This window comes from Ranitomeya imitator, chromosome 1 (genome assembly GCF_032444005.1).
Source record: "Ranitomeya imitator isolate aRanImi1 chromosome 1, aRanImi1.pri, whole genome shotgun sequence".
Lineage (NCBI taxonomy): Eukaryota > Metazoa > Chordata > Amphibia > Anura > Dendrobatidae > Ranitomeya > Ranitomeya imitator.
Window position 1 is genome coordinate 338,325,722 of NC_091282.1, and position 13,907 is coordinate 338,339,628.

Below are 13,907 nucleotides of genomic sequence, written 5' to 3' on the forward strand. Positions count from 1 at the left end.
TTCTTTACCATAGATCTGCAAGGGTCTCACGAACCCCTTCCCCCCCCCCCCCCCAACTACATGAAGATTGTCTGAGACACGTGTATTGACTCAATTTATCCTGAGCTGCTTGAATGTACATCGACAAAATATTGCATCCCTTCGTCACCTCACTCTCATCGTATGTGCTAGATGCATCACATCTGCTTACGTTATTGGAGGGAGATAATATAGAGGAGAACACAGTTTTAGCATCCATTGATGTGGAGGCCCTCTATAGTAGTATCCCACACAAACCAGAGCTTTTGGTGGTTTAACACTTCTTGAAAACCAGTGCAGTGGGATGTTTTGAACATAATACGTTTTTCGGTAAACTCCTCCTCTATAGTCTGACACATTGCTTCCTTTTCGGTGGGAAGTACTTCCACTAGCTCATGGGTACAGCAATTGGGAATACCTGTTCTCTGACATACACAGTTATTCCTGAGCTGGTGGGTTAAACTGTGGCCTTTGGGGAGGAGGGTATGATAGTAACATAGTTATTAAAGTTGAAGGAAGTCTATAAGTCCATCTAGTTCAACCCATAGCCTAACCTAACATGCCCTAACATGTTGATCCAGAGGAAGGCAAAAAAAACCATGTGGTAAAAAGTAAGCTCCACCTTGGGGGAAAAAAATTCCTTCCAGACTCCACATACGTCAATCAGACTAGTTCCTTGAATCAACGTCCTATCAAGGAATCTAGTATATATACCCTGTAACATTATACTTTTTCAAGAAAGGCATCCAGTCCCCTCTTAAATTTAAGTAATGAATCACTCATTACAACATCATACGGCAGAGAGTTCCATAGTCTCACTGCTCTTACAGTAAAGACTCCGCGTCTATTATGCTTAAACCTTCTTTCCTCCAGACGTAGAGGATGCCCCCTTGTCCCTGTCTCAGGTCTATGATTAAAAAGATCATCAGAAAGGTCTTTGTAATTGTACTGTCCCCTCATATATTTATACATTAAAATAAGATCACCCCTTCAGGTACCATCACATTTAGCGACGCCTCAGCGATCTAGACAACGATGTCGATCACTGCAGCGTCGCTGTGTGGTCGCTGGAGAGCTGTCACACAGACAGCTCTCCAGCGACCAACGATGCCGAGGTCCCCGGGTAACCAGGGTAAACATCGGGTTACTAAGCGCAGGGCCGCGCTTAGTAACCCGATATTTACCCTAGTTACCAGTGTAAATGTTAAAAAAAAACAAAAAAAAAAACACTACATACTTGCATTCCGGTGTCTGTCGCGTCCCCCGGTGTTCTGCTTCCCTGCACTGTGTAAGCGCCAGCCGTAAAGCAGAGCGGTGACGTCACCGCTGTGCTTTACGGCTGGCCTGCGCTCAGTCAGTGCGGGAAGCTGACGGCGAGGGACGCGACAGACATCGGAATGTAAGTATGTAGTGTTTTTTTTTTTTTTTTTTTTTTTTTTTACATTTACACTGGTAACCAGGGTAAACATCGGGTTACTAAGCGCGGCCCTGCGCTTAGTAACCCGATGTTTACCCTGCTTACCAGTGAAGACATCGCTGAATCAGCGTCACACACGCCGATTCAGCAATGTCTGCGGGAGATCTAGTGACGAAATAAAGTTCTGGCCTTTCTGCTCCGACGAACGATATCACAGCAGGATCCAGATCGCTGCTGCGTGTCAAACTCAACGATATCGCTATCCAGGACGCTGCAACATCACGGATCGCTAGCAATATCGTTGTAAAATTGTTCAGTGTGAAGGTACCTTTAGTCTTCGTTTTTCCAAACCAAATAGCCCCAAGTGTAATAACCTATCTTGGTATTGCAGACCCCCCAGTCCTCTAATAACCTTGGTCGCACTTCTCTGCACCCGCTCCAGTTCAGCTATGTCTTTCTTATACACTGGAGACCAGAACTGTGCACAGTATTTTAAGTGTGGTCGAACAAGTGGCTTGTATAGAGGTAAAATTATGTTCTCCTCATGAGCATCTATGCCTCTTTTAATGCATCCCATTATTTTATTTGCCTTTGTAGCAGCTGCCTGACACTGGCCACTAAATGTGAGTTTGTCATCCACTCATACACCCAGGTCTTTTTCATTGACGGTTTTGCCCAGAGTTTTAGAATTAAGCACATAGTTATACATCTTATTACTTCTACCCAAGTGCATGACCTTACATTTATCCCCATTAAAGCTCATTTGCCATTTATCAGCCCAAGCTTCTAGTTTACATAAATCATCTTGTAATATAAAATTGTCCTCCCCTGTATTGATAACCCTGCAGAGATGTTGTGACATCTGTTTGTCAGCCTCTGGGCCACATACATGGACGATATCCTGTTATCTAACCCAGAGTCTGGCTTTTTGTAGAAACCCTCAACATCAATACATTGGGTCTGAGATTCACTTTTGAATTTCATAGACCGAGTATTACATAGTAACATAGTAACATAGTTAGTAAGGCCGAAAAAAGACATTTGTCCATCCAGTTCAGCCTATATTCCATCATAATAAATACCCAGATCTACGTCCTTCTACAGAACCTAATAATTGTATGATACAATATTGTTCTGCTCCAGGAAGACATCCAGGCCTCTCTTGAACCCCTCGACTGAGTTCGCCATCACCACCTCCTCAGGCAAGCAATTCCAGATTCTCACTGCCCTAACAGTAAAGAATCCTCTTCTATGTTGGTGGAAAAACCTTCTCTCCTCCAGACGCAAAGAATGCCCCCTTGTGCCCGTCACCTTCCTTGGTATAAACAGATCCTCAGCGAGATATTTGTATTGTCCCCTTATATACTTATACATGGTTATTAGATCGCCCCTCAGTCGTCTTTTTTCTAGACTAAATAATCCTAATTTCGCTAATCTATCTGGGTATTGTAGTTCTCCCATCCCCTTTATTAATTTTGTTGCCCTCCTTTGTACTCTCTCTAGTTCCATTATATCCTTCCTGAGCACCGGTGCCCAAAACTGGACACAGTACTCCATGTGCGGTCTAACTAGGGATTTGTACAGAGGCAGTATAATGCTCTCATCATGTGTATCCAGACCTCTTTTAATGCACCCCATGATCCTGTTTGCCTTGGCAGCTGCTGCCTGGCACTGGCTGCTCCAGGTAAGTTTATCATTAACTAGGATCCCCAAGTCCTTCTCCCTGTCAGATTTACCCAGTGGTTTCCCGTTCAGTGTGTAATGGTGATATTGATTCCTTCTTCCCATGTGTATAACCTTACATTTATCATTGTTAAACCTCATCTGCCACCTTTCAGCCCAAGTTTCCAACTTATCCAGATCCATCTGTAGCAGAATACTATCTTCTCTTGTATTAACTGCTTTACATAGTTTTGTATCATCTGCAAATATCGATATTTTACTGTGTAAACCTTCTACCAGATCATTAATGAATATGTTGAAGAGAACAGGTCCCAATACTGACCCCTGCGGTACCCCACTGGTCACAGCGACCCAGTTAGAGACTATACCATTTATAACCACCCTCTGCTTTCTATCACTAAGCCAGTTACTAACCCATTTACACACATTTTCCCCCAGACCAAGCATTCTCATTTTGTGTACCAACCTCTTGTGCGGCACGGTATCAAACGCTTTGGAAAAATCGAGATATACCACGTCCAATGACTCACCGTGGTCCAGTCTATAGCTTACCTCTTCATAAAAACTGATTAGATTGGTTTGACAGGAGCGATTTCTCATAAACCCATGCTGATATGGAGTTAAACAGTTATTCTCATTGAGATAATCCAGAATAACATCCCTCAGAAACCCTTCAAATATTTTACCAACAATAGAGGTTAGACTTACTGGCCTATAATTTCCAGGTTCACATTTAGAGCCCTTTTTGAATATTGGCACCACATTTGCTATGCGCCAGTCCTGCGGAACAGACCCTGTCGCTATAGAGTCACTAAAAATAAGAAATAATGGTTTATCTATTACATTACTTAGTTCTCTTAGTACTCGTGGGTGTATGCCATCCGGACCCGGAGATTTATCTATTTTAATCTTATTTAGCCGGTTTCGCACCTCTTCTTGGGTTAGATTGGTGACCCTTAATATAGGGTTTTCATTGTTTCTTGGGATTTCACCTAGCATTTCATTTTCCACCGTGAATACCGTGGAGAAGAAGGTGTTTAATATGTTAGCTTTTTCCTCGTCATCTACAACCATTCTTTCCTCACTATTTTTTAAGGGGCCTACATTTTCAGTTTTTATTCTTTTACTATTGATATAGTTGAAGAACAGTTTGGGATTAGTTTTACTCTCCTTAGCAATGTGCTTCTCTGTTTCCTTTTTGGCAGCTTTAATTAGTTTTTTAGATAAAGTATTTTTCTCCCTATAGTTTTTTAGAGCTTCAATGGTGCCATCCTGCTTTAGTAGTGCAAATGCTTTCTTTTTACTGTTAATTGCCTGTCTTACTTCTTTGTTTAGCCACATTGGGTTTTTCCTATTTCTAGTCCTTTTATTCCCACAAGGTATAAACCGCTTACACTGCCTATTTAGGATGTTCTTAAACATTTCCCATTTATTATCTGTATTCTCATTTCTGAGGATATTGTCCCAGTCTACCAGATTAAGGGCATCTCTAAGCTGGTCAAACTTTGCCTTCCTAAAGTTCAATGTTTTTGTGACTCCCTGACAAGTCCCCCTAGTGAAAGACAGGTGAAACTGCACAATATTGTGGTCGCTATTTCCTAAATGCCCAACCACCTGCAGATTTGTTATTCTGTCAGGTCTATTAGATAGTATTAGGTCTAAAAGTGCTGCTCCTCTGGTTGGATTCTGCACCAATTGTGAAAGATAATTTTTCTTGGTTATTAGCAGAAACCTGTTGCCTTTATGGGTTTCACAGGTTTCTGTTTCCCAGTTAATATCCGGGTAGTTAAAGTCCCCCATAACCAGGACCTCATTATGGGTTGCAGCTTCATCTATCTGCTTTAGAAGTAGACTTTCCATGCTTTCTGTTATATTTGGGGGTTTGTAACAGACCCCAATGAGAATTTTGTTACCATTTTTCCCTCCATGAATTTCAACCCATATGGACTCGACATCCTCATTCCCTTCGCTAATATCCTCCCTTAAAGTGGACTTTAGACAAGATTTTACATAGAGACAAACCCCTCCTCCTCTCCGATTTTTACGATCCTTTCTAAACAGACTGTAACCCTGTAAGTTAACTGCCCAGTCATAGCTTTCATCTAACCATGTCTCGGTTATTCCCACTATGTCAAAGTTACCTGTAGATATTTCTGCTTCTAGTTCTTCCATCTTGTTTGTCAGGCTTCTGGCGTTTGCGAGCATGCAGTTTAGAGGATTTTGTTTTGTTCCAATCTCCTCACTGTGGATTGTTTTAGAAATGTTCTTACCTCCCTTCTGAGTATGTTTTCCTGGGTCGTCTTTGTTCGAGTCTAATGTTTTTCTTCCCATCCCCTCTTCTTCTAGTTTAACGCCCTCCTGATGAGTGTAGCGAGTCTTCTGGCGAATGTGTGTTTCCCAGGTTTGTTGAGGTGTAGTCCGTCTCTGGCGAGGAGTCCATCATACCAGTAATTCACACCGTGGTCCAGGAATCCAAATCCTTGTTGTCTGCACCATCGTCTTAGCCAGTTGTTTGCATCAAGGATCCTGTTCCATCTCCTGGTGCCATGCCCGTCTACTGGAAGGATAGAAGAAAAAACTACCTGTGCATCCAGTTCCTTTACTTTCTTCCCCAACTCTTCAAAGTCCTTGCAGATTGTCGGTAGGTCCTTCCTTATTGTCGGTAGGTCCTTCCTTATTGTCGGTAGGTCCTTCCTTTTTTATTATTTCCTTATTACATTTTTAGACCTAACCATTATGAGGGAGAAGGATGGTAATATTGGAAACGCACAGCCATTAATAGCCTTTTAAAATGGGATAGTCACCACCCACTGCCCCTCAAAAAGGGAAAACCCAAAGGCCAGTTTCTCCACCTCAGGAGGAACTGCTCTAAAAAAAAAAGTGTTCAAAAGGCAAGCTGCCTCTATTGGAGATTGAGATGGGCTATCCACACCAGGTCCTTGATGCATCCTGTTTCTTTGCTCTGAATAAAGCAGGGCTCCCCAACTCCAGTCCTCAAGGCCCACCAACATGTCATGTTTTCAGGATTTCCTTAGTCTTGCCCAGGTAATAATTGCATCACCTGTGCAATGCAAAGGAAATCCTGAAAACATGACCTGTTGGTGGGCCTTGAGGACTGGAGTTGGGGAGCCCTGGAATAAAGGACTATCCTTTCCAACCAAAAAGAAAAACAGAATACTAACGTCACTAGAATGATCTGGACATATGACAATCAAGCAGATGGGGTGGAATCGCCTTTGCCGCACTTTTCTAAATTTGTGAATTGGGGCATGGTCGCATATACCCTACATTTACCTTACCAGCAGATGTGCCGTTTCCACTCAACAGTATTTTCTGAAGTGTTTTGACCTCATGTGAATCAAAACCACATAGTGCTTAATGTTGTTTTTTTTTTTTTTTCTTTTGCTTTTTCCATGGTTTCCCACTTCAATGAGGGAAAACCACAGCATTAAAAAGCATGTGAAAACTTTCATATGAAATGATGACATGCAATTTTTTTTTTTTTCTGGTCCGCCACTACATTAGAGTATATACTCTTGGCTTTTTCTACAGATTGAATGTATACTTGTGGATGTCTCCAAAGCAGTGGGCTAATCCTAGCGTTAGTAAAGTTAAATGTAATGCACTGATTACTTTGATTTAGAACACATTCTAGAATAGTTTAGCATTAATGAAAATAAATATAGCAATGTGTATGATTCTCAGATAAAAGGTTTTCACTTTTTATTGTAACAAGTCCTAGAGCCACTGATGACTAGCGCTTCTCTTGTAAAATATTAAGATTTGAGAGTCCTCCGTGGATGATTCCTTTTTAACGGTTAACTGTAAAGATGGTAACAAATTGCAAGCTTGGAGACCGCTCTCTTCTTGTATTCACCCTAGAGAAAGCGGCGTCATGCTATAAACTGAACCTGGACATAAAAGGGGAACGATTTCCCGAAGTGGTTACTGATTTTGTGTGGGTACTGAGTGGCTGTTACCGAAGATGGTAATCTTTCAAAGAGCAGCGTGTGGCTGAAACCTATTTTTGGGTTTAGAAATGTGTTTGAATGTGAATCCTCTTGTACGTACAACAAACTGCTGTGTTTCTTTGGCATTTCTAGTATCCTATGGTGCTGGAGAATAATGTAGCTGAAAACTGCTTTTCAGGAGATGCAGCAGTGTGGTATCCCTTTTGTCAAGCATGTAAATATGTTGCAAATATCCCAAGCCAGGAATGCTCACCAGACCGAACCGTGCTTTAGTTTTGTGGCTATCCGGACAGCATGGACTCTTGGGGAATAATTTTTGATAATCCTCTGCTGTCCTGCTGTTTTTTTTTCTCTTCCATTGTCTTTACTAATTAGAATAGTATCTCCATAATGGCTGACACAATTGATCAATTATCTGATGTGATAACGAATGATATACACAAGCGGCTTTTTTCTCTGGCAGTGTAGAGGTTACTCTGTGCTTGCATCTATGCGGTTGAACTGTTGCCAGCCCTAATTGGCTGTGTACCAGTGGCAGACGCTTCCTTTATTCTTTTCTTGGTCTCTGCAGATCTGATGTCACTACTGCTCTGTCATAGAAAGAACGGTGTCTAGAAATGCTAGATGTTTGCAATACATACTTTGCGTGTGGTTTCCTATAAAATATTGCACACTAGGACGGTTCTATGGAAATATAGTACACCTAGAGCTCTCTGCCTACGCTCCTGATTTGTGGCGATCGCGGATTTTCTCCCCTTGCTTAGATAAAGTTCCCTTTGTATACTAGGAATTAAGGTTACACTGTTTCCCAATCTGCGGTTATGCTATGATGTAGAGCAAATCCTGCTGTAGTGTGTATGGCTACAAAGACACTAGAAGACATGGCCTAGATTCACCACAGATTTTACGCCCCCAAAAAAGTGGCATAAAGACTTTGAAAAGTAGCAAAATTTTGTCACAATTTGAAGTCATGCCAACATTTTGTACCTTTTGATACAGTATTTTCCCAACTCGGATGAACTTGTCAGAGCTGGCAGGGGGCATGACGGGGGAAGTGGAGCCATGGCAAGTTGTGGAGGTCCCTACCTCCAGAAATCTCACTGCAGTCCCTGACTGGAATAAGACTTATTGGATGTTGTACGGTGCATGCCACTTGTGAGACACCCCAGAATCATGAAGGGGCAAGCAGAGCTTCATGAATCGGGAGCGCCTGACACCACCACGCTCTCTCATCAAGATTGGTGAGAAAACCGCAGATTTTTGATGAATTGGGGCTATAGGCTTGACACACCAAGGCCTGTGGTGTTCACCCCAGCCTTGGTGAGGAGATGGTATAAAGACATACTCTCCTGATTCATGAAGAGGGGTATGGCTCCTCATGATTTCAGAGAGCTGGACAAGTGACGTACACCTTTGCATGTGCCTCATCACAAATCCTACTCCAGCCCCTTCATGAGTAAGATTTGTGATGTAGTGAACGCTGTAGCTTGATGAATTTGAAGAGCCGTGGTCACCACAACTCTGCTCTGCTCACTGTCTGAGTTGGCGCCAAGACGTTGCATAATCTTAGTGCAGTGGCCCATTACGCCAGTATTATGCAATGTTTTTAAAACCATATCAACAAGGGACCCATATAAAAACCAAAGTAATGGGCCCAACTCGCATATCATATTTGTTTTGAAGATGTTATCCATCAAAGCTACTCAACACTGCAGTCGTATCCTTGACATAGGAAGGCAGTATCGTCACCAGTGGTTTTAGAAAAAATATCTATAATCTGACAAGCGGTTTCACATATTTACTCATTCCCTGACATGAAAGGCCTACCCGGGGGATCAATGGGGTCTTTGTGCACTTTTGGAATCAAATAAAACGTTGGTAAACGTGGCTTTGCCTGGACTATAGTATCCATTCTTTTTGGGGGAATAATGTATTCTTCATAAGCTTTGATTATGTCCACAAGCTCCTGCTGGAGGGCTGTTACAGGGTTGAAAGTGAGTTGTTTTGTTTTTTAACAGACCTTCTCTGAAAGCAATTTATTGGCCTGTTTTTTTGTAGAATGTTTTAACATATAACTTTATTTCCGCCTTTTGTCAGCTGATTTGATTGTAAAATCAGTCCAACTTTGGATTTCTTTAATGGCCCTATCCTCCTGTTCCAGGGAATTTGGGGTTTATTAGGAGAGATCTACCCACAGGCCGCCCCAAAGCACAAACATGTTCGTCATCATAAAGATAGACTGTACATATAAAGACAGAGACTGTCTGTGCTTCAAGGCGGCCTATGGACATTGCTATCCTTGGTTTCTCTGGCTTAGGGTACCGTCACACAGTGCAATTTTCATCGCTACGACGGTACGATCCGTGACGCTCCAGCGTCGTAACAATATCGCTCCAGCGTCGTAGACTGCTGTCACACTTTGCAATCTACGACGCTGGAGCGATAATTTCATGACGTATGTGCGATGTAGAAGCCGTTGGTTACTATGCGCACATCGTATACGATATATGTTACACCATGCAATCATGCCGCCACAGCGGGACACTAGACGACGAAAGAAAGTTTCAAACGATCTGCTACGACGTACGATTCTCAGCGGGGTCCCTGATCGCAGGAGCGTGTCAGACATTGCGATCTCGTAACTATATCGCTCGAACGTCACGAATCGTGCCGTCGTAGCGATCAAAATTGCACTGTGTGACGGTACCCTTAGAGCAGGAAGATAAGATTCTGTCTACAGTCCGGCCACGGAGCACGGGCATCTCATTAAGTGAAAACTTCTAAGGCCGGCGTCACACACAGCGTAAAACAATACGGTCCGTATATTACGGCCGTAATACGCTGAAAAGTCCCGAAAAAAGTGGTCCGTAGCTCCTCCGTAGGCAGGGTGTGTCAGCGTTTTTTGCGCATGGCATCCTCCGTATGTAATCCGTATGGCATCCGTACTGCGTGGTTTTCTCGCAGGCTAGCAAAACCAACATACCGCTATAGAAGTGATCCATGTGTCCCAAAAAGAAAAGAAAAAAAAAAATATATATATATATATATATATATATATATATATATATATATATATATATATATATATATATATATATATATATATATATATATAGTGTCAGTAGACACATATATTAGAGAGAAAAGCCGGTAATTCAGTGCGGTGTACAGTAAAATCACACTGACAGCTTAAAGTAGAATAGGTAGAATAAATGTGTACACATAGAATAGGTATATATATATATGTCAGTGAGACACATATGTGTATATATATTATTTTTTCCAGCGCTATACAGCTTGAAAGCCGGTAATTCAATTACCGGCTTTTTCTTTCTCCTTCCTAAAACCCGACATGATTTGAGACATGGTTTACATACAGTAAACCATGTCTTCTCTCCATTTTTTTTGCAGATTCCACACTACTAATGTCAGTAGTGTGTATCTGCAAAATTTGGCCGTTCTAGCTCTTAAAATAAAGGGTTAAATGGCGGAAAAAATTGGCGTGGGCTCCCGCGCAATTTTCTCCGCCAGAGTAGTAAAGCCAGTGACTGAGGGCAGATATTAATAGCCTGGAGAGGATCCACGGTTATTGGCCCCCCCCTGGCTAAAAATATCTGCCCCCAGCCACCCCAGAAAAGGCACATCTGGAAGATGCGCCTATCCTGGCACTTGGCCACTCTCTTCCCATTCCCGTGTAGCGGTGGGATATGGGGTAATGAAGGGTTAATGCCACCTTGCTATTGTAAGGTGACATTAAGCCTAATTAATAATGGAGAGGCGTCAATTATGACACCTATCCATTATTAATCCAATTGTAGTGAAGGGTTAAATAAAACACAAACACATTATTTAAAATTATTTTAATGAAATAAAAACAATGGGTGTTGCAGTATTTTATTCAACGCCCAATCCAGTCACTGAAGACCCTCGTTCTGTGAGTAAAAAAACATAATAAACCAACAATATACTTACCCTCCGCAGATCTGTAACGTCCAACGATGTAAATCCTTCTGAAGGGGTTAAAACATTTTGCAGCAAGGAGCTGTGCTAATGCAGGCTGCTCCTCGCTGCAAAACCCCAGGGAATGAGGCTAAAAATAGATCAATGATCTATATTTAGCTTCATTTGCGGTGAGGCGCCCTCTGCTGGCTGTTCATAGATCGTGGGAAATTACCTAGAAAGCCAGGGAGCTTTATAGGTAATTTCCCACGATCTATGAACAGCCAGCAGAGGGCGCCTCACCGCAAATGAAGCTAAATATAGATCATTGATCTATTTTTAGCCTCATTCCCTGGGGTTTTGCAGCGAGGAGCAGCCTGCATTAGCACAGCTCCTTGCTGCAAAATGTTTTAACCCCTTCAGAAGGATTTACATCGTTGGACGTTACAGATCTGCGGAGGGTAAGTATATTGTTGGTTTATTATGTTTTTTTACTCACAGAACGAGGGTCTTCAGTGACTGGATTGGGCGTTGAATAAAATACTGCAACACCCATTGTTTTTATTTCATTAAAATAATTTTAAATAATGTGTTTGTGTTTTATTTAACCCTTCACTACAATTGGATTAATAATGGATAGGTGTCATAATTGACGCCTCTCCATTATTAATTAGGCTTAATGTCACCTTACAATAGCAAGGTGGCATTAACCCTTCATTACCCCATATCCCACCGCTACACGGGAATGGGAAGAGAGTGGCCAAGTGCCAGGATAGGCGCATCTTCCAGATGTGCCTTTTCTGGGGTGGCTGGGGGCAGATATTTTTAGCCAGGGGGGGGCCAATAACCGTGGATCCTCTCCAGGCTATTAATATCTGCCCTCAGTCACTGGCTTTACTACTCTGGCGGAGAAAATTGCGCGGGAGCCCACGCCAATTTTTTCCGCCATTTAACCCTTTATTTTAAGAGCTAGAACGGCCAAATTTTGCAGATACACACTACTGACATTAGTAGTGTGGAATCTGCAAAAAAAATGGAGAGAAGACATGGTTTACTGTATGTAAACCATGTCTCAAATCATGTCGGGTTTTAGGAAGGAGAAAGAAAAAGCCGGTAATTGAATTACCGGCTTTCAAGCTGTATAGCGCTGGAATAAATATTAATATATATACATATATGTGTCTCACTGACATATATATATATATATATACCTATTCTATGTGTACACATTTATTCTACCTATTGGACTGTAAGCTGTCAGTGTGATTTTACTGTACACCGCACTGAATTGCCGGCTTTTCTCTCTAACAGCGCTGCGTATTTCTCGCAAGTCACACTGCTTGTCCGTGTGTAATCCGTATTTTTCACGCTTCCATAGACTTTCATTGGCGTATTTCTTGCGCAGTACGGTGACAAACGCAGCATGCTGCGATTTTGTACGGCCGTAGAAAGCCGTATAATACTGATCAGTAAAATACGGCAAATAGGAGCAGGGGCATAGAGAATAATTGTGCCGTATTTTTTTTGCGAGTTTTACGGACGTAGATTCTGCGCTCTTACGTCCGTAAAACTCGCAAGTGTGACGCCGGCCTAACACTGATTACATGAGGATCACAAGACGGATTTCTTCAACCCAAATATCATTTTCGTCAGTATAACCGCACCAACCTGACAGTGTCTGTAGTGTCCTTAGCAAAATCCTGCTGACAGGTTCGCTTTAAAGAATGCTTTAATCAGCATCTCTCATGTTTGCAGCTGTTATTCGGCATCATGTAAAATAAGCTGTTTGGGGCACCTTAAAGGGGTTGTCCCATAGACATCATATATTGCCAATCCACAGGATGGATGAAAATGTCTGATAGGTCTTTGACCCCTGCCAATAGAAAGAGTGGAGGTCCCAAACTCCTCTGTCTGTTATGTTCACTGTATGCAGGAATGGTGGTGACAGTTGCCTACTGCTTCTCCATTCATACAGCGGATTTTGGACCACTATTTATTTTTTGGGATCATTGGAGGATTATTAGCAGTTGAATTCCCAGCAATCGAAAACGTATCACCTATAGATGGGTGATCAATGTTTCTAGGACAAGCCTGTTGGAGGTTAGAAGCTTTCTTGATCTTTGAACCCCTTTTTTTCCCCTTAATCTTTAGTTTTGGAATTGCTTTAATCCAACCTTTTTACTTCCTAAATCCATACTTGGAAAAGTAATATTTTTTTCCTTTTCATATACTCTGAATTTTAAAGGTACAAGCTTACTGGCCCATGTTTGTGTACAGGTTTAGAGACACATGTATGTATCTACAGTAATGAGTAATATTTTATTTTACCTGATTAGCAGAGCATCCAGAATTATAAAAAAAAAAATACAAAAGGTGAATAAAAAAAATAAAAATCGAATTTCTCACCCAGAAAAGTCCACAAATGCTCACTGTTCATATGACTGTAATTAGGTTCAGATTGCGTTAGAGCAATCCACTAAGCGCGTTGCGCTAATGCAATGTGATTTTCGGGGTCGCGTTTAACGTCCCCGCTCTCGCAGATCCCTGATCTGCGAGAGCGGGGAACGGACCTCGGGCGCGCCGCGGACGCTGCAAGCAGCGTCCGCGGCGCGCTACAAAACACCGGCACATCGCTAGCGCGTGCCAAAAATGGCACACGCTAGCGATGCGCGTTCCCATTGCCTTGAATGGGCGCGCTAACGGACGCGTTGCACGGCGTTAATTTCGCTGTGCAACGCTGTCCGTTAAACGCGATCCCATAACGCAATGGGAACCCAGAGTTCTGCTAACTTGCTGTCAACCAGAAGGGTGGCAGCAGCTGACAGGAGACATTGCCTGGAAATCTTTAATTTGAGTAATCGCCTACTTTAATGATGGAG

At 42.3% G+C, this 13,907-nt stretch overlaps 1 protein-coding gene across 3 annotated transcripts in view; it reads left to right on the top strand.

Annotated features, from left to right (window-relative positions):
* The window catches only part of CORO1C (coronin 1C), a 143,560-nt gene that overhangs the window by 54,179 nt on the left and 75,474 nt on the right, over nucleotides 1–13,907 (top strand). The gene's annotated exons all lie outside the window — the stretch shown is intronic.